Here is a 22,927-nt window from a genome sequence, read left to right as displayed (position 1 = left end):
CGCACAACCGCTCTCGAGAGTGAGCTAGGATCAGCCAGTCGTCGAGGTAGTTGAGGATACGGACACCTTGTTCCCTGAGAGGAGCCAGGGCTCCCTCCGCGACCTTCGTAAAGACACGGGGAGACAGGGCCAACCCGAATGGGAGAACCTTGTACTGATATGCCTGCCCCTCGAAAGCAAACCGAAGAAATGGTCTGTGTCGAGGAAGAATGGAGACATGAAAGTACGCATCCTTAAGGTCGATCGCTGCAAACCAATCCATCGAATGAATGCATTCGAAAATGCGCTTGGGCGTTAGCATCTTGAACGGGAGTCTGTGCAGAGCTCGGTTCAAGGCACGCAGGTCCAGGATTGGCCATAACCCACCTGTCTTCTTGGGTACTATGAAGTAAGGGCTGTAAAAGCCGGACTTCATGTCGGCTGGAGGGACCGGAGGTACTTTGTGTACCATTGGCTCGTTTTGTACCACTCGAAGGTGATTGGGCTCTCGGGCGAGTTCCCATTCGTAACGTCGAACGTGACCGACTGAAAGGGAACTGTTTCCAACACTGATAATAAATCAGAATATTAGAATGATTTCTAAATGATCATGTGATAGACTGGATGTTACATGTGACACTGAAGGCTGGATTAATGATACTGAAAATTCAGCTTTGCATCACATGAATAATTTTTCTCTTTTTTTTTGTATTTTCAAATAGAAAACTATTATTTTAAGTTGTAATAATATCTCTCAATATTACTGTTTTTTTCTGTATTTTTGATCAAATAAATGCAGGCTTGATGAGCAGAAGAAACTTCTTTCAAAAACATTAAAAATAGTAATGTTTCAAAACTTTTGGTCTGTACTGTATATAGTCTCTAGATTCTAACAGCAAACTCAAAGCACTTCCTTCACAAGACAGCAAGGTAATACATTCTCCATAACATTCCTGCCCTAAACCCCTGTGTGGATAAAAGTTACACAAAATTGAATTTACAAATGCTCTGTCTCCTGCTAACCTTTCTCTCATACTTAGGCCTACTGCTCTCACATTATGAGCTCTAAATGGCTCATGGCACACAGGGCACAGTCTACACATCACCTGTACACCATGGAGTACTGTGTTATTTTCTTTTTAGCAAGATATGTGACCGTAATGTGGTCTATTGAATGAGCTAATATGAACATTAAATTCCGCTCAAGAGATATGGAAAGAAGTTCATAATCATACATAGGGCAATGCGATGGTAATATTTGGAAAATAATTCTGCTTGGCAAAAGTCCAGTAGTTGCTAACTTGATGTACGATGAAGGGGATTGTGGGATTGAGCAGACCTCCAGTTTTATAATAACCTATAGTGATTATATCTGAGACATATATAGCTCACAGCTGACTTCAATTCCTACTCAGAAAAACTTAAAAAATAATAATAATAATAATGTGAATGCTTTAGTCTGACTGAAATCATACCAGTCAATCCATGTGTGAACTCTAGATTCCCCATAATCATTAGTGATTCCTATCTGTTATGTATTCTGTGAATCTCACGTATGGCAACCCTGATGAGAAGTAAACGATCTATCTTATCTCAGTGCAGACATGTCAGGGATGCCACAAATGTGTTGATCGGTTCCTCATCACTGTGCTGTGCTGATTAGTAAGAGCTCTCAGCTAGATTCTGTAATTAAACACAGAGTGCCATGCGATAAACACAAGCTCTTTGCTGTATCTGAAGATCAGATGCTGCAGTTATCGAGTTTAATGTGAACTGGAGCAAAATTGTATTCGCAGCAGGGTTTACCACTGGTTATGAGCAGCTGGTGTAGTATGTGCAGCAGATAAGAGGTCAGGGAGCAATTTATTTATGTTGCGACTGATGGGAGTGTTTAACAAATACACTAACTGCTGAAGTTCCTTTCATTTTTCTAATAATAGATTGTATTGAGATTTGTTGGCAGGTACTTTTTATCTAAAGTGACTTTAGATCACAGTCCTTCTAAAGAACTCTAATGTTAAGTAGCTTACTTCTAGGGTTACTACACCAGATCCTTAACCACCAGGGTCACATTTACAAGCTGTAAGGCACCTAATCAGGCCTCCAGTCATGGTCAAGGTAATGAGTGTCAGAACTGGACTCTAGTGGAGATAATGATGGACGGGCTGAAGGTTTAATCGAGCGTTAGGGTCAATGATAAAGACAAGGAAAAATCTTATACATTTAGCTTAAATCACATGCAAGTTCTTAGAAATCTGCTCTTTATACGTGTGATGTTTTAATAGGGTTTTTATACCATTGTCAGGAAAAGTTTAATGACTCTAAACCGACTCTAAATTTTGTGTGTGTGTTCATATACATTTTCATATATAACAAATTTAATGTTTCAAATATAAACAAACTGAATGTGTATAACAATATAATAATAATAATAATAATAATAAAACATTCGTAAATAGGCTATTTTTACATTTTTGTAACACCACATATCATTTTATGAGCTTTTTTTTATTTTATTTTTATTTTTTTTCATGGAAAAACCCTCTAGATCATCTACTTTGTTCTCCCTATAGTTTTGCATGTTGATTACACTACATGACTTTCATTCGTTTTGGAAAGTTTTTCAGATATTAATAAGCAGTTTTGTATTACACTGACATTTTAAATGAATTTTAATTCAGAAATTAAAAACACGCTCATCATAGAAGAGGATGCGTTCAAGTCTTTGTATGTATGAATTAAATTTTAATGTATTTTTTAATACATTACTAGATAGGCCACCAAAATGAATATTGTCCCATTAATGTAGTTAATGGAGCAATTTCTGGAGCTCTTGCAACCTTGATGAAAAGCGCTCATAGCTTGAAATTCCACTGACCTATAAGTAATTCCCTTTTGCCTCTGAATTTGCCTTTGAGAATAAGACCCCATTCTGAATGCCAGGGTGAGCCGAGCTCGCACTTCTCTATGACAGCTTCCCCTGGGAGCACTTTGACGCAATGACTTTCCAAATGAGCAAACTCTTCACACTGATGTACAAGCAGGCATCTCTTAAGGGGCCCGATCCGAATAAAACAAGGTGGAACCTAAAAGGAAAAGTAGATGAGTGCAATGAAACCCTGAGTTACCTCTGTGACCGTCTGAGGGTGTGCAATGTTGAGGTCATGTAAGTATTGCCCTCTACTAATCACTGAATCACAGAGCTATTTCAAGTTTTGACAAAACCTGGGAGCAGCTGGCATTCATCTTCCAGGTCTGCTGCTTTCTAGACAGCACACAGTTGCCCAGTTTCCCTTTTTTTTTTATCTCTTAATGTGTTCATTTCTAACCCTGGCCTATCTCAGTAAACAAAGGGCAGACTGGCCTGTGCCAGTGTCAGTGCAGCAATTCCCTTCTGCCCTATTTTTCACTATTTTTAAATCACAGCTGAGTGGACCAGGTGGGAAGGATGACAGAAAAAAAAAACCTTTCACCATTACCGTCTGTGCATTTCAGAGGGCAAACATCCCCCACTGAATCCCCATATATTATGTAAATATATTATTTATTTATTCCCCTTCCTATCTAATTTGGCCTTTGTACATTAAATGCAATGTAATAATAAATAATGGAACTTCGCAATAAAATGGACATTACCTCCTGGTGTAACAGCTTATTGAACAACATTGAACATATTAAGATTAAGATCAATAACATGCATTTAGAAATTTCATGCTGGTTTAAATGTATGCATGTTCCTCACACAAAGCTCTTATATGACTTCTGAAGGCTTTGATAGCACAGATAAACCATTTTAATGATATCTTAATGGTACTTTTTTATTATTATGGAGATTGATAGACCCAGTCCTCATTCACTTCTTTTATTTATACTATTTATACTATATCTATGTCACTGCATATTGTGCCGAGCATGGTGGGGCTCCTGTTCTCACGTTCTAAAATGAATTCTATTAAAGGCATTTGAGTCATTTTTTTCAACACTCCAAAGCATGCGCAATGAAAATGAAAGGCGTTGTAAGTTCTTTCATTCGATGTAATAACACCACTAACTCACCACTTAAACTAAATTATTATGATGATTGCAGATACAAAACCAGCAGTGAGGTCCTAGTGGAAATTCTAATCTTGGATGATTCATTCAGAATTGCTATTCAGAGTTTTAATACACTGAGCCATGTTATTGAGATTTCTTGGTTATTGCTAAGCATTTCATTTCATCCAAATTAGCACAGTGTACCTGTACAAATTTAGTGTCCTGAAGGTGCATTGCGAGAGAGAGTCAAAAGTTACTGTCAAAGTTCAGTAACTGAAAAAAAGTACTTTCAAATAGATCCACACGTCACGTGCACAGGTCTACATGTTGTATTCACACAGCAGAAGGCATCAAAGTAACTTTACTGCTAACAGCAGGTTAGAAGTTTTGTGCTCCAAAATTTTTGTGGCACCTGTTGTGCCCTTGCTGTTGCCTGCTGCTATTAAAATTGCAGGGTAAACTCACTCTGGCTTACTGCAGGCTTGCCATACACTCTTTTACTTAAGCTACCCTCAGGTGCATGTTATAGAGTTGTAGGGACTCTAAAAGGCCACAGACTCTGGTAGCTTTACAGATTATTATGAACTGAGTCTCTGAGTTTGATGAAAATACACTGGTGGCAGAGGCTCAACCTGCTTCAGTGCAGGGCCAGTTGATTATTCATGACCTCTGCAAATATCACCCAAATGCCAGAGAGCTTCAGTGGAGGGCACGGCCTTGTCACGCTTCGTAATTTTAGTAAAACAATAAAAAATATAACTAAATAAAATAAATATGTCTTTTCAATACCCTTATAATATAGTTTTTGTATGATATTTAAAAAGCTGTATCAAGTATATCTGAAAGTAAGATGTTTTTAGTATTTGGTGATAATTGTAAATTGCCATTTCTTTTTCTTTTTTCTTGTCTTCCTTCCTTCACAACTATTGATCTTTTTGCAACAATATATATATAATTTTTTAATGCATAGAATTAGGGGTGCACATCATTAAAGTTCTGTCAGATATGTGTTAAATGAACAGTGTAAAAATTATTTAATTTATAAATTGAAAATGAAGGTAAAGCATTAAAAATATATTTCAAAATCATTTGAAATGCTGCAAGTCACAACATTATAATATACAATATAAAAATATTATAATCATTATGATGATCAGTATTCATGGATGTTCATTTTGAGATTTGTTATTACATTGTTAAATTTTTTATTAAAATCAACTAGTGAGCGTTATATGACAGCAAAGGTAATTTGGATCCAGTATTCAGTATAATGAATGATATAGTACATTCAGTTTCAAGTACAAATACAAATGTGTGTTTGTGTGTGTGTGTGTATGAAGGGCAGTGGCGCATTAAGCCTTTGCGGGGCCCTGGGCTAATGCAGCTTTTGGGTCCCTCCTACCCAGTAAACCCGTAAACTCCTGCACAGTCCAAGGATCCAGTAAACAATTCGAACAGTAAGTTCAAAACAGCGCTAATACAGGAGAAAACGTGGCCGATTCATCAGGTCAATTTCATCTCAGTCCAACTATTGCAAATAGTAAAAGGTAGAAAGTATGTTTTCTAGCTGGATGTTGTGCTTACAGTTAATAATCACGTATTTGCATTCAACCGAACTGATTTGCAGAAATCAAAACACAAGGCCCGCTGTCGCTGTGAAACGAGAGTGACTATGCGGCAGAGGATTCCGCTTAGTCTTCAAGCCCATGTTGCCCATTAGGATAACGCGGCCCACACACACACACACACACACACACACACATATATATATATATATATATATTCCTGTTCCTTACAAAAAATATTGACACTGACATGACATAAGTAGTTTTTTAATTTCTTCCAAAGCAAGAAGTGTTAGAATGTAATGTAAGTGTGACCGAGACAGGATTAGGATTCATGTGCAGAGTAAACTAATTCCACAAATCTATAATCCAGTAATCAAAATCCATTGAACAGTTCCAGCAGCCAACACAAGAATGAATAATCCAAAAGCAGAGTGCAAAAAAGGCAACACCGTCAGACAAAAATTCAGCACACAGAATGTCAGAGTGCACATATGGAGCTCATACATATGGATGACTGTTAAGTCTGACATGTGCTGCCTTCCATGTTCATTTATTGCAGTTCATTTATCGTTCATTTATTCATTTAATTTTCATCCAATTGCTACTGCTTACAAGAAAGGTGGCTTACAAGACATCAGGACATTTGAGCATCCAGGGAGGTCTATTAATATCTGGGGAAATCTGTTAGCTTTACATGTGAAAAAGAAGGGGAAAAAAGATCATAATGCCAAGCTTTGAATTGTTTTCAATGAAGTAAGATGCTTTTTTGTAGTTACAACATCTACCAGGGCCAAACAGAGTTTAGCTAACGGGATAACACAATCATTAGTTATTAAAGGTGTTGTAAAGTGTAGTTGTAGCACATATACAGTTTTGTATTTATGCATAGAAACTGAAATGTAAATTATTAACACTGACAGCATCTAAAAAGGTTATTTTTGGCTTTCGAGATGCAAAAATAATTATCTTAAGTGAATAGAATTTGGAATAAATTGAATTCATATCTTTATTTAATTCTATTTAATTAATGAGATTGATTAAATCTGTTCAATGCTATCATGTTTATTTAACACATTTATCTGATTTGAGATTATAATTTTGTACTGCATGATTTCTAGTGCCATAAATAAATTGTCATTATTTTTTAAGATTAATTAAGATTAACTAATTTATTAATCCTCATCATTTAATTTTAATTTTGTTTTTTTGAGCGGCATCTGTGAGTAAAAAGACAAAAATATATATATAATAAATTTAACATTAAAAGATTTCTATTTACAGTAATAGTGTGTTGTAAACAAAATTAGAGGTGTGGTAAGATGTCTTTATATTAATAAAACACAAATATATTGATATAATTTTATAATTTTCTGAAACTGTGCATAAACATGTTCATATACAAATATACAAATATATTAACAAATGTACAAAAATGTGTGTGTAAAAGTTACACACAAAGACTTTGTTCTTCTTTTGCTCTTCCAGAACCAGAGCTGTGATAACTGGGAGATTTTACTAAACATTCTGAACAGACATTTATGCTGAGGTAAAAAATAAATAAGTAAATAAAAAAAATAAAAAAAATTAATAATAATAATAACAATAATCTGCATTGAAGAGATATAGCTATACAAAGCTATACACAAAGGTGAACTTATTATGAAAAAGATGAGGTGTAAGAGTTACTAATACGTTTAGCCATTATGGTTTTGTTCCTCTGAAATAGATCCCTAGATATGGGCTGTCACATCTTCAGGGAGTGAGCTGGCTCCTCTCTGAGCTAGTTTGGCAGCTGGCTGTCTAATTACTCCATACCTAATGCGTGTACTCCACAAACACACAAGATTTACAAATGAGACACCTGTAATTGAAATTGAGCTTCATCAGGGATTCATAAACCCATTTGTTTGATGTAGTCCTGGAGGAGAGTTTTCTGCTCAGGCCATGTGCAGTTCTGGGGAGCAACTCTCTTTAAACAAATATAATACAAATATTCGACTGAATGTACAGACTCCAAGAAAGCACATCTGATGTGGCTCTGCTATTAAATTCTGGATCAGTATCAAAATAAATCGTTAAATGCTATTGCTATAGACAGTATACAGTGGCACTCAACTCTCTCTCACGCACACACATAAAATTACTAGTTTAAATTATGTGATGTGCAACACATATTAAGGTTTTATTAAATTTTTTAATTTGAATTTTTTACTGTATTTTTGAACAAATAAATGCAACCTTGGCTATGTATTTTATTTATTTGAACTGACTTATAGAAGTTTTATCACAGTTATATTGTAGCAGTGTATTTTTATGCTGTGTATATTTTAAATGTATCTGTGCTGTCCATGGTTGAGGTTTTTAGCCTGCTGGTGGATCATGATAAAAGTGGCCAATGGCTAATTCAATTGAATTAAGTTTGTGAATAAAGCAAGCATTTTTGAGATGTTCTGAAAGAACCTCACTTATTCAAAAGACCTTGTGAAATGGTCTATTCATTTAAGATTCATGGTAAAGATCCATTTAATTTTAATGTTTACATTGCACAGTCCAAATATCCTTTATTTTTCTTAAGAAAGCTTTTACCTCCTTCCAGTTTTAGTTGTAATATTGTGATGTGAATCCAGCTGTGTGCCTCACTATGTGTGCTCTGATGACTGATGGAGGACTTTGTTAAAGTGTTGTGAAGATTGTACATACCAGTTCATTCTAAAACACACAAGCGAAGCACCTGCTTGGAAATCCTGCATTAATTATGCCAGTCTTCAAAGATGCAATAATGTGCATTTTGTTCAAAGCCATTGCCAGCCCGCTTGAGCAGCTAACACAAATGAGCTCTAATGATAATTGAGACAATCACAGTCTTCCTTTCTGGAAACGTAATGGCATGTTGAGATGAGACGTTACAACTTCTGTTACAAACTTCTGAATGGATTCTCAGGTGAAGAATGGGTTGTGCTAGGCATTACGATTAATTTCAGACATAAAACATAAACTCTTCAAAATTTTAGCTGGCCTACAATTTTTAATGTAATTACTATTAGTCATACTTTACGTTAAATTGTTTTATTCCACATTTACATTACTGAGATTATTTGATGGGTTCTCTGCCATTACTGAGTATAATGTCACTTTTTTTTCAGTTATTTAGACCAAAATTAGTTCCTACCAAGCAAGTTTAAGTAATATTTACTTAATGTAAATCTGCATTTGGCACTTTTATCAGCAATCATTTAGCATGAAACGAGTACTTAATCTGCTGACATAGGAACAATCTGATACAAGGTGGCATCCAATACTGTGGGATCAATCAAGAGAGAAAAACAGAGCAAAAACTAATGAAGTACAGTACTTTCATACAGCACTTTCTCCCCCCTCCCCCCAACGTCACGGCATTAGGCTGATTTATCTTTTACACTTTATTACACTGAAGTTTCTCCGATGCACTCTAACCAGAGGCCATTTATTATATTCCCATTACTTTTGATGCTAAAACAAAACTACGAAAATGACTGCAGTATGAGTACAGATTTGCGAGCAAGCTGCTATTGCTAAACTAAAGATGACATCAGTGGATATTAAAATACTTAATACAGTAAAATTATCAGAGTGTTTTAGTTGTACTATTAAAGTAATTGAATTAAAGTCCTTAACCGTGGAAAATGGTAATTGCATTCCGGGGTTAATAAGCTGCAGGAACATCAATATGCAAGATACCAGCAGTGGTGTAGTGGTGCCTGGAGTGGAAAAGTGGGCATACTCTTAATTTATGCTCCTAATTTTTTTTTATTTTATTTTTTTATTTTTTTTTTTTTTTGTGGCACAGCAAAGGATGAATAGTAATTTGCAAATTGTTGAAATTTGAACCCTGACACAGGGCTGTTGCTATCATTTATTTCGTAGGACAGAAATTTCATAAATAATAATATATATTTTTATTCCCCCCAGGTTTTATTATTATTATTATTAGTAGTAGTAGTAGTATTTTCTTATCTCTTACTTTTAATTGGCTGAGAAAGCAAATACACAACTAGACAATAACCATTCATTTGTATTCTATAATATTGTCCCTATATTTCCTATAATTAAAATTTTATGATTTCTTTACATATTACACATAATTTTTCAATTTTTATCACTGAATAAGGCAAAATATATATTTTGTAGTTTCTATAGCCAGTTGTGATAAATGAGCACTGCATTATTTAGATGCATTTTGAAAAACACACATAAGCCACATATTGTCGCAATCATGTGTTTGCTGTCTTCACGTCTCATCAGTCAAAACATTTCTTTTTATTCAGCTTAGCTACAACTTAGCATTTTCATTATCAACATGGATATTAAAATCACCAACAATTAAGACTTTATCTGCAGCCAGCACTAACTAATCTCAAATTCTTTGATAAAGTTTGTATGGTGCCTTGGTGGACTGTATACAGCCAGTCCAAACGTCACAGGGGATTTATCATTAAATTCTATAACATGATAATATTCATATTCATAAAGCAGCATCGCAGAGATTGTTTACATTGATAGATGCACTACATACTGCAATGCAGTAATTTCACTGGAATGATTTATTTAGTACCATCTGTTATGTACAGTGTCACACATTTCTCGGTTAAGAACTGATGCAATTTACATATGACAGCAGCTACATAAGGAAACATTATCCCATGAATATGAATTACATTTCAATGTATGCAAATGAAGCTAATTTATAGAAAATTCTAATTTGAATACCAGACCATATTTTCACCACTCACTCCTCATCTATTTCCTCTCCCTCTCTTCAACCGGGTGCTGTTTTCCTCTCTGTAATGTAATTCAAGCTTGTTTGTTAAAGCAGTGTAAAATGTAAGAACTCTTATGTAAATAGGGCATAATTAAATGCATATTATACCTACGGCAACAGAAAAATTCCAAGTTAACCCTCTGGATACCTTTTTTTTTTGTGTGTGTGTGTGTAGATTAGAGGTCAGACAGCAGAAAGACTTCACCTCACTGCATTCATACATGAGTAAGCACAAATAAGATACATCCATTTTAATCCAAGCGTCCCAGTTCAAACACCTCCCCCTTTCTCTATATTGAACTTGACTGTTTTTCACTCTACCTTTATTTTGCCTTGCAGATGCAAATCAATTCCTAACAGCTTTCTGCAGCTATCTTCACATACAACATGCTTGAATTGCAATATCTGAAGGGAAACCCATCCAAGAGGAACGGTGATATAAAATTACTCTTTACACGCCATCATCAACTAATGACCTTTTCATAGGAAGGATTTTTTAGGTTCTCCAGAGAACATCCCTAAAATAGAGCTTCTTATTAGATCATGTGTGCATAAATCTAAGGGCTCACTGCTTTTGCTAAAAGAGTCGGATGAGGAAGGAACTTTTTTTAGTGTCCTACTTAGTCATTGATGCACTAACGCCACATGCATTCTGCTGCAACCATGGCAGAGGGGAACATAAGCTGACTTCATTCGATGGGACATCTTAATACAAGTTAATATGTTATTAAATGGATCTCTTCTCCCAGCTATTCTTATCATATTTTCATTCATGTTGTAATCTATTACCAGGATTTATCACAGGTCCTAGGGAGATAGACCTTCTTGATTGAAATGAGGTACCTGTTTTGATAATGCACACTGTTCTTTTATCTCTGTTAACACAGCAAATGAGAACAGTATGGTACGTCTGGGATGTTTTATGGAGTGGGTTTTTATTTATCACATAGGATGACTGACAAAAGTATTCATATCTTTAAGCAGATTATGAAGCAGATAAAAAAAGTGTGTATACTGGTACAATGTATTGTCTGGTGGAAGAAAATGGTGATGAAATCCCATAGACTTGAATGTGAAAGAATCGTATGTAGAATATCATAAAGACAAGGATGTGGCTTTTTTTCAGTAAAAACTACCCCAAAGGCATCACGAATGCCCTGACAACCCCATGGCAGTGCCCTAGTGACCACCCAAAACACCTAAGGAAATGCCACCCAACTGCCTAGAAATGTCACAGCTTGAAAGGAATCAGTTTGGAACCCAGTGTTAGGTATCATTTTATTCTGATTTTAACAGTTTGTGTGACACATTTCTGAACAGACTCTTTTTGTGGATCTGTCAGAATGTGACGCAGGCTTTGCGAAGAAGCTAAAGAATGAGGAACATATTGGACTTTAGCCCACAAGTAAGTGCTGTTGATCATTTCACATGCAAATAGGGCATTTACAAATAAGACACGTCAGCAAAAAACGGCATGTTTCTTTCTAAGGGTCAGAGACAGTAGAACAGGTTAATGAGAAAAACTTTTCTCTCTATTAAAACTATCTGACTATCAAGAGAAAGCAGGCCAAAATATCTACTTTGACATGAATTCTAAAACCATTTAAAATCACTAAAGTTTGTTATTTCAGTTTTGATGAGTGGGTTTCAGAAAAAAAATTATTCTTTCCAAACCTAATCCTTGTTTAGGCAATGAGGCACATTTAAATATATTTAAATCTAATTGAACATTAACCCATTTTGTTAGATCTGAAGATAACAAACCAAATACTTAAAGGGTTGTTCACCCTGAAATGAAAATTAGCCTTTGTTTTACTCACCCTTGAGGCATCCTATGTGTATATGTCTTTATACTTTGAGGCGAATCCAGTCGGAGTTATATTAAAAATGGTCCTGGCTATTTCAAGCTCTATCATTGCAATCAGTGGGGGTTTCTGTTGAACAGTCCACAACATGACAAAAAAAAAAGGCAATAGGACATTAGTGGCAGAATAGGGGGCCATTTTCCTGAATGATATGGGAGTTAGAGCTCCAGATTAAGCATACCACTGGTCTCTCTTCATCTAATATTAGATTAATTGCTATTCTGAAAAAATTTAAGCACCTCATATTTTCTTTAAAAGCCATCATGCTTCAATACAATGGCAGAGCCCTGTTATATAGAGCAACCAAAAATGGCTGAACTCGCTGTTACAAACAAAGAACTAAAATGGCCAGTTAGTCACTTTGAGCTGGGCAAAGAATGCTATGGATGCTTGTCTGAAGGCTTTAGGCGAGATGTGAATCAGTGTCCTCACAGTCACTGCACTGGCTGGCACTTTGTCAATGTGATATATGATATGATTATGGTTTTCTCCAGCTCCAATCAGTCACATGGCATTCACAGCTCAGGTGATTAGTTCAAAAATATCTGGCTGCAGATGTGTCACCCCCCCCACCCCCCCCAAAAGCAAATCACAAATTAATTCATTATATTTAGTGCACAGGACAGATATTAGCACATAGACTATAGATAGCGAGAGGTGGAAGATAAAAAAAAAAAAGTTTATTTGTAGCTGTGCACATTTCTACAGTCCTCGATGTTTACTCTTATGTTAGGTAAAAATGTTAGCCTGAATGCACTGTAAGTCACTTTGGATAAAAGTGTCCGCTAAAATGCAAATGCATACCCTTCTAACAGAGACACTTCGATTATCAGATCATCTGCAGCCCCATGCATTGTCCCAGATTGATGTAATGCTTTACAATAAACTTCCTTTAGTTAACATTAGTTAACTAACACTAACAATAAACAATATAGTGTTTATTAATCCTTGTTAACTGTAGCTCAGGTACAAATGTTAACTGTTAGACTGTTCCTTGTTTTGTGTGTGTTTTGCTCCACATGTGTTACCATGCCTATATTTGGCCTCCCGAGTCTCCTGATCCACCACGGCCCCCCGAACAGATACCACTCTGGAGGCCCAAGCCTTTGTATGTTTTGCTACCCATGTGTTCCCGTGCTCATATTTGGTCCTTCCTGTTCCTGTCCCCATTGTGTTGATTTCATTCCAGGTGTTCCCTGTTTGTTTTCATTAGTCCCAGGTGTTTCTCGTTCTCCACTATTCAAGTCCTGTATGAATGGTGTTCCCTGTGTTCAGTCTAGCATCCGATGTTGTAAATATCTTCCCCAAAGTTCCTGTGTTTTGTATTCCTTTGTTTTCTCAAATTAAAGTCAAGTTCTGAACATTCTCCAGCATCTCCTCGTTCCTTCCACCCTGTGTGTGACAACTTTTCATTTTAATAATGACAGAATTTTGTGTTAATTGATTAATGTTAATTTATTTTTTGTGTATTGAACCTTTTTGCCATTTTTTTTCTGTTGGCAATTTGAATTTTGATGTTTTCATACCCTACAATTTGCCCACTCACTTAAACATTTCTGGCTAGACCCCTGCATTTGAACAGTGCCTGATGCTGAGGTGGAGTTGGAGTACATGTCTGAAAAGTCTTCTGTTTAATGTGGTCGTAAAGATGTTCTGCATCTAAATAAACAGTTCTTGTCAAGAAAAAAGGGACAGAAGCAGCAGTTGTGAATGGAGCGGCCAAACCTAGCTCCGCCCCTGCATTAATCGCATGTGTTAACATGTTAATTTTTCAGAACTAATTATTATATTACATTTTTAGCACATATTTTTGGTTTATTACAAAATGTATTTTATTCTGTGTTTTATTTTACTAGTCAAATGCTGGTGCGAGTGTTGTTTTTCTCAGTCACATGGCTTTCTCAGCTCAGGTGATTGGCTCAGCGAGTGAGATGGTGGATTTCCAAGCAGCCCCAATTTTTTCCCATAGTAGCACAGCCCCATGATCTGGTGTTTGTTCCTAGAGCTGTTGGCCTAGAATGTTTAATGTATTCCTTCTCTGCAGGTTAGATGATCTCATTGTGTCAAAGTTAGGGCTTTGAGCAGTCACACTAAAACTACCACCAAATGCAGCATGGTACTATTTTGGCTCTTTGCTCTCTCTATCTCTTTCTTTCTCTCTTGTTCTATATATCTAGAATTCAAACCTGCTTTTTCTGAAATGTTTTGCCGATGCAAGGCAGGCTCAGTGGTGGCAATATGAAAGAGTGCCTGCAGACCTGGCACGGAGAATTAATGGCGTGCCTGGACTAATGTATTGGCTCCTCACTTGGCAACCGGTGCTGGATGAGAGTCAGGAAGGGGGTGCAGAAGGCGCGGGCCGATATGATTGATGTCACAGATCATTGCAGAATTATACTGCAGTGTGGCTGTATGGCCAAGGAAATGTGGGACTCGCTCAGGGAAAATCACTGATGTGGATAAGAGATCAAAAAGGATTAATAGGGTCAAACAGGGATTCATGAGAGATTGCTACTGTCAAGAAGCATTTCTGATTTTGATTTAACTTTTCTTTTAACTCTTATAATATATCACCAATTATTATTCTAACATATCATCTAACATATAATCTGTATTATGATATATAATTATGATATATGATCTAATAAATAATCGTACAGTCTTATTATTATTCTCTTATTGTTACTTTGAACAATAATAATAATTATTATAATAACCATAATAATAACTGAATACCTCTACAGTATCTCAAATGAAGACAAAAAACAACCATAAACCATTATTATTAATAATAATTCTACTAATATCTGAATATCTTTACGGTATTATGCAGAATGCATATTTATTATAATAATAAAAATAACAGCAGCAACTAAATCCCTCTACTACAGCATCTCAAATATAAAGCTGAAAAACAAATTGTTTTTTAAATAATTAGTTTGTTATTATTATTATTATTATCATTATTAATTAAATAAAAAATACATTTGTATATGGTTACATTGCTCACTGTAAAATTTGGAAATCAGATACATTGTATTGTAAATGGAGAGATCCAGAGCGTTGAAGATGCAGTTCCCTGAATGAGCTCTAGGGAGCAGCACCACACACTGTTCCACAGGTGCACACACTGCAGCACAATGCAGCAGCAGCAGCAGGTGAAACTACTCCCTCCCTCCGCAAGCCTCTGCTCAGCAGCTCTCTTTCTCCATGTTCTTTCCCCCCTCACTTCCTCTATCATGTTATTTTCCTCTCTTCATACACCAGCACCATCCCTTCTTTAGTCGTTTCTTTCTACCTCTCCCTTCCCTCTCTTTGGCTTGTCTTTGTGTGACATGAACATGTACAGTAACAGTAACATGCTTTAGGTGGTGATGTCATGGCATGTTAATGCTCCGTGTGCAGAATTCCCTTCATAATTGATATTTTCATACAGGTTAATACACTAAGGCCCAGTTTCACAGACATGGCTTAACCTAAACCAAGATTTTGCAATAGCTCAATTAGGACATTTAAGTCATTTTTATAAACATGCCTTAGAAAAAAGCATTACTGGTTTGCATCTTAAGACAAAACAAAGGCACTGGCATGTTTTAAGATCAACCGGTGGAAGATTATTTCAGTTGAAACAGCTCAGATTTACATTTTAGTCTAGGACTAGGCTTTAACCTTGTCTGTGAAACCAGGGGTAATTTTAGGAAGAAACTCATGCTTATAATTTTATTTGCAAGAAGATGGGGCAAATAAATTTGTAGTCTCTTTGTTGTTTTATTTTGTTTTTCTACTAAATAAAATGCCATTTAAAAGAACTATTTATAATTAATAATTTAAGAAACAGCAGAGACCAATTTAGATTCCTGTTTCTGACTGTTGAACAAATCATCTTCACTGCTACACTTGAGAAAAAAGGCGTTGTTTTGTCTAGCTTTATTTACTGTACCTTAAAGGTCCACATTCGCACATGAATGAAGTAGACAGAAAGCATGGTGATGTTCACATGTTGTACTACAGTGGATGAAAACGTGCTCATTAATCACTGCTGTACAGAGTCCTCCCACCCAATGTCTCGGACTAAAAATACCAGCAGAGGCATCAGAGAATCACATTTGAAGAATGAGACGTCTATTGAAAAAGCTGCCGGAGAAGCTAATTACCTATTCAGGGCTGTCATTGCTAATCAACACTGCTTTATGACTGTCATTGTGCCATTCATACTGCAGGCTGTGCAGACCTCACTGCTACCCGTAAACACTGCGTAACGGTTTCATTTAATTGGGTCCTGAACTGTCAGCCAAACACAGAGACAGAGAGTGATTTGCCTGAATAGGATCTGATAAGAAATGCTTATGCGCAGGTGCGTTGCACATAAATGCTGGACTCATTCCAGGAAGGGACTCTGTGAATATTAATATTAAATCATACAGCAGTGCTGCCTTAATGGGACCGCTTAAGAGTTTGCAAGACAATCCGTCTCAGGTGACACTGGAGAGTCCAAGTTACACCTAAAAATAAAAAATAAAAATAATTTACATTTATGTGTTTTGGCAGAAGCTTTTATCCAAAGTGGCTTACACTGCATTCAATGCATACATTTGATCATTTCTTACATTCCATGGGAATTAATAAATGAGTTAAACATGAATTGTTCTCAGAGTGATAGACATCACATGGGTGTAGTGCATTGGAGAGATCATTCAGAAGTCCACATGATGTTGAATGCTGTCAAACAGCAGTCAGGACATAGTGACTGAGCAGATGAGAGCTAAGCTTAAGGTCATAAAGGTTAGTGGACTGGGGTGCAAAGCAATCACCCACACCCAAATATGAAGGTGAATTTCTGGAACCTGAGAGTGATAAAGCTTGAGAACAAAATGACCCTGACCATTTAACCTCATTCATCACAGATGACTCTGGTGAACTGTAATGTCCTGCATGTGATGAGAGTTCATATAACACTAGAGTGCAGTGTGAACAATGAACACCAGCTGAAGTAAACATGATTGGATATGGGTCCTTTGTTGTTGTGTTTCACAAAGCACAGTCTATTGGTTGTATACAATACGGTTAAACATTTTTGGGTAAGAAAGAGTTTTATTATGTTTTTTTATCTTTTAAAGAAATGTATTTCTTATTTATTTATTTGTTTATTCATCAAGAATGCGTTAAATTGACCAAAGTTGACAGTAAAGACATTTCCAATTTCTTTTTCTTTTTCATTTTTTAAAATTACTATTATATTTTATTATTATTATATTACATTTGTATTATATTTCTATAAATCAAAGAATCCTGAAAAAAGCGATATGGTTTCCAGGAAAAAATAAAAACAAAAACAAACAAACAACAACAAAACATTAAAACAACTGTATGTACAGTAGTTTTGTGCATTTTTGCCCCATAGGTAGATGAATAGAATACACAGTAGTAAATATATACATTTCCCAATTACAGTTAATAGCTGTACATGCGCTTTTGATGTTTATATAAAGTTGCCTTATCACCCTTCAAGTCTTCAAGTCATTCCACAGATTTTTTATGGGGTTTGAGTCTGGGCTCTGACTAGGCCACACAAGGACATTCACATTTTTCTCCTTTAACCACTGTGTGCTCAGTGTTGCTGTGTGCTTTGGGTCTTTGCCATGTTGGAAGGTAAACTTTCTTCCCATTAACAACTTTTTGGCAGAGGGCAGTCAGAATTTGACTGTATTTTGCCCCATCTATTTTTCTTTTTATCCTGACAAGTGCCCCGCACAATAAAAGGATTTTAGCACTTCCATGCTCTACTGTAGGAATGCTGTTATTTTGATGGTAAGCTGTATTGGATTTCTGTCCGACATATCGTTTGGTTCTGAGGCCAAACAATTCAATTTTAGTCTCATCTGCCTCAGAATCTTCAAAGTGCTTTTTGGGAAAGCTCAGTCGTGACTGCATGTGGCCTTTCTTGAGTGGCTTTTTTCTTGCAACCCTCCCATACAAGCCACATTTGTGCAAGATTTGTGATATTGCTGTCATGTGCACACAATGACCAATCTTCTGAGTTGCTGAAGGCATCTTGGTTGCCTCTCTGACAATATTCTACTTGGCTCTTTCATCCAGTTTGGAGTGACGTCCTGATCCAGGGAGGATCTGTGTACCAAATACCTTCCACTTCTTAATAATAGACTTCCCTGTGCTCCTAGGCATTGATATAGCCTTTGAAATTCTTTGTATCCATCTCCTGACTTGTGTCTCTCCACAACATTATCCTGGAGATTGTTTTGAACTTTCTGTGCAAGAGCGCCCACCAGCTTAGTTTGAATGAAACACACAGGGCAAGAGAGTGTTCAGCACTTTGTAATGTTCACATCGCCTCGTTTTAAATATGAATAAATCATTGGGTCATAAATAGTCCATTTTGTTTCTTTGCGTTTAAGTCTAGATTTTTTTTCATACTGGCCCTTTCTACTTCTACATGAATACACTTGCCCAGAAAAAGTGCGGGCGATGAAATTACATTTTCTTTTAAAGTATATTAAATTATATAAAGTATATTATTCTATGCCTATAGAGCTAATCAAAATGAAGGTGATTAGCTACACCTGATTGAGTTTACAAATCATTTTAGCAAGGGGGGGGGGGGGGGTTCTTTTTCCTACTCAGTGATTCTGGGGTTATTTATTTATTTATTTTCTGAAATGTTGGTGTTATCTCTTTGTTATACAGTAAGTTGCACTAAATACAGCTGTATGAAACAAAAACTGCAAAGCAACAGAATGGGATTATTTTAAAGGGGGTGATTATTTTCTGTTCCCACAGTATGTGTTATTTCCATTCATATGCCCACTCATGCAGGCTGGTGGTATATGTGAGCACCAGCATGTTTGTTACCTTTCTAGCATATATTATGCTAGTCCAATGCTGCTTAACTGTGTACAGGGAGGCGTAGCTCACACCGGCGCTGCCTTGGCTCTCAGCCAAACCTGAATCTAGGCATTTCAACTAGGTCCAGTACTCAGCCTAAGAGCGGGGGGAGCACTCCACTGCTTTTCTTGCTACTGAATGTATCTAGTCTACTGTATTGGATCTGTTTGAGCTGGGACCAATACGGTTTTCACACCGCAGGATTTTATATGTTACGTAATGTTGACTGACCGTCTCGAAAAGGGAACATCTCCGATTACTCAATGTAACCGCGGTTCCCTAAAATATGAGGAACAAGCCATTACATAAACTGCCATGTAGAAAACTTCCTCAGAGCCTCAACAACTCTCACTCAGTCTAAAGATTCTGAGGTAAATTGCCATCTGACATTGCCTAAATAGCAGCTGAGCGCGCCAATTGGATGACTGCTCGAACACCATTGGCTATTGAGTTTGAGTGATTCAATCAGACTTCAGCATCTCAGAGGAAAATAGTTTCCCTATACATTCCCTCCTGTCAGGGAACCACGGTTGCATTGAGTAATTGCAGACATTTTCAACAGCTTTTGGTAAACTGTAGCTCAAACGTGCTTGTCTGATGCTCAAGAACCAATCAGATTTTGTCACGCATGTTCGCACGTCCTGATTTTGCCAAGTTCGATGTGTTCCTAGGTCAACATATTTTGTTGACCCTGGAACAACATTTTACTCCAAAAATATATTCTTAACCATATCCCTACACCTAAACCTAACCTTAACCATGAGTAATCCCTAAAATCAGAGGATATGATAGATGAATGACACTGATGTACAAGCACCAAACACTGATTTTAAGCGTAAACTTCACAAAATCTAAAAACTGGTTCTTCAAATCTGATTGGTTAATCACAATGTTGTTCCAGGGTCAACAACGATGTTGTCCCAGGAACATGTTTCACTTGGTAAAATCAGGTTCTGCCGCATGTTCCTCAAGCACACCTGAGCTTCCACAAAAGCCAGTGAGTTTTATATATATATATATATATATATATATATATATATATATATATATATATATATATATATATATATATATATATATATGGAAAAATTGGAAATTGGAAAAATTTGTTATAATGCACTTCACATGATACAATGTTGAAATGCTTGTTGAATGTACAGTTAAATGGTAGACTATTACAATAAATGTATCATGTTCAATATTTAAAAGTGAAAATAAATTTTATTTTTTGCAAAACTGCCTAGTATTCTTTTACAAGTACAAACAAGTAAAACCAAACAATATATTGATAAGTAGGCGTAAGAATGTTTAAATCAGCGTAAGAATGCATGCTTATTTTACAACTGTAATGTATTTTTTTTTTGTTATATACTTTATAAAATATATTCAAATGTTTAAAATGTTTTTGAAGACATCTTCCTTTTTAAAAGCAGGCTGTAGCATATGTTCATTTAATAAATATTTAAAATATATATATATATATATATATATATATAGTTTAAAAAAAAAGTATTACCAAAGTACTTCTAGCATACTTTTAAACAATATATAAAAATTTAATTTAGTAAATTTTCAATGCACTTTAAGTAAGCATGTTAGGAGTACAATTGTACTATACATATAAATATATAATCTGAATTTCTAGTAAATTTTTAATACATTTAAGAGTACTTATTTTCACCTGGGTTTGCATGCTCTAGTGTTTTGTTTTTTAGAAGATGCAGGTTTTTGGTGAAGTATAATGCAGATTCAGTGAATACAAATCATGCAAAATGTCTGAGAGTATACATTTTATCATTAGTGATTTGAAGTGGTTCAGCAGAAGGGTGCCTTGATGATACAATATTCATGATATGCACCTGTAACAACATTGAGTTTTACATAGTAATTAACTCAAATGATATATAGGGAATTTGAATAATTAATCAAGAATTTGATTAATATATATCTCAGATGACAGTTACATTTAATTTTATTGATTATGAAAAATAGCTCAATTGCCAATACCAATACTAATCACAGGGCACTGTAATTTACTCATTAATATGTCAATATTACATTCTTCATATCAATTATTGTGATATCTCTTACTGTAAATTATTGCAGATCAAAACCGTGGTATGTCCAGCACACCACTATAGACCTATCAATTTTCAATAAAGTTATCACGCCTTATAATTCAAGGAAAAGTATTCTCTGGCCATGAAAATATTATCCTATCCTTATGATAAATTTAGTTTCTAAATTTAGAGCTTGTAGCTAAAGACCAAAACATTTCAGTGACTCGTAATGTGAGTGGGGTGGAGTCCAAAGCCAATCATTTTATATATGAGTTTTAATAATTCAACTAGTAATACATCAAACTACAAATCACACAGAGTAAAATATGCGTACGAAAATACAGACAATAAACATTTAAGAGACATAACGGAATCCAAATAAAAGAGAGAGAGAGAGAGAGAGAGAGAGAGAACGAGAGAGAGAGAGAGAGAGAGAGAGAAGTGTAGAAAGCGAGAGAGATCACAGAATGAGCTCAGGTATGAAAATCATAGTCAGTAACTTTTAGAAGCCAACAACAAATCAGATCATAACAACACTTTAGACCAGCATTTAAATCTCCATAGAGAAAGTGATACTTGCAGAAGTGTCCCATGTGAGTGTGGCGTGAGATCGGCGTCGAGCTTGTGAGCCTTGCGCGTTGAAACAGCCATGTGCCATGAAACGGAGGCCATGTGACGCGCGTGCACGCTGCGCTTGGCGTGAGCGTGGAGCACGTGGTCCTTTGTTCTGTCCTCGCGCGGTATTTGAAAGGTTCAACAAACATTGTTCCAGAATTCGTCTTCCTTGCGTGGAGAGGCGAATAGTTTAATAAACTTTAGTAAAGAAAAGAAAAGAAAACGAACGAAACGAAAGCTTCCAAAGGAGCCATTAAAATGGCTTTTCCTCTCAGCCCCTGTGCTGAGGGGGTTCGCGCTGGGAGCGCGGCCTATGGCCGCGCGGAAAAAACGTTGGAGAGCAGCGTATCCGAGAACGGGGAAGAGGAAGAAGAGCAAGAAGAGCGACGAAGAACCAAGAGAGAGGCGGACCTTGTTCGGTCGACTCTTATAGCTTGAGATGTTCACGCCTCTTTTCGCGTGAACCACCCAATGAACATCCGCGATCTGAAGCGGCGGGAAAGTTCCTTTGTCTCTGTTGAGACAACCCCCTGATGATTTAGGGCCTGTCCGATTTCATCAGGAATATTAAAGCAAGTTCATTATTCCAGATTAAATACATTTTTCATTACTTTGCTCTAGATAAATGGGTCTGTCAAAGCATGACGATTAGAACAAGACTAGACATAATATATATATGACCAAAGATCTAATTTTTAGATCGAATTACACATTTAAAGATTTGTTTAACACATGATAACACTGCAGATATTCCCAATTTATATGGGAAACCTCTAATGTACCGCAAAAACAATACTATACACATTAAGACTACATTTGAGTACATTCTATCATTCTTTTGTAAGGATTAGGTTTCCTGTCCTGTGGTCCTGTGAGCTCGTAAAATTTTACGAGCTACCAAGGAGTGTGGGGGTTGCAGAACATTTCTTTTTGAGAAAGTATAAGATTGAAATCAAGCATTTCCACTTATAAGTCAGCACTTTAACCATTTACCCAGGATTAACCATTTTATGCAATACACAAACATATAAAATACATATTTAATAAAGGACTTACAAAAGTAAGGAACAAAAAGAAAGGTTTCTTTTGTGTGTGTGTGTGTGTGTA

This window comes from Carassius gibelio, chromosome A3 (assembly GCF_023724105.1).
Source record: "Carassius gibelio isolate Cgi1373 ecotype wild population from Czech Republic chromosome A3, carGib1.2-hapl.c, whole genome shotgun sequence".
Lineage (NCBI taxonomy): Eukaryota > Metazoa > Chordata > Actinopteri > Cypriniformes > Cyprinidae > Carassius > Carassius gibelio.
This window is presented reverse-complemented; position numbering follows the sequence as displayed.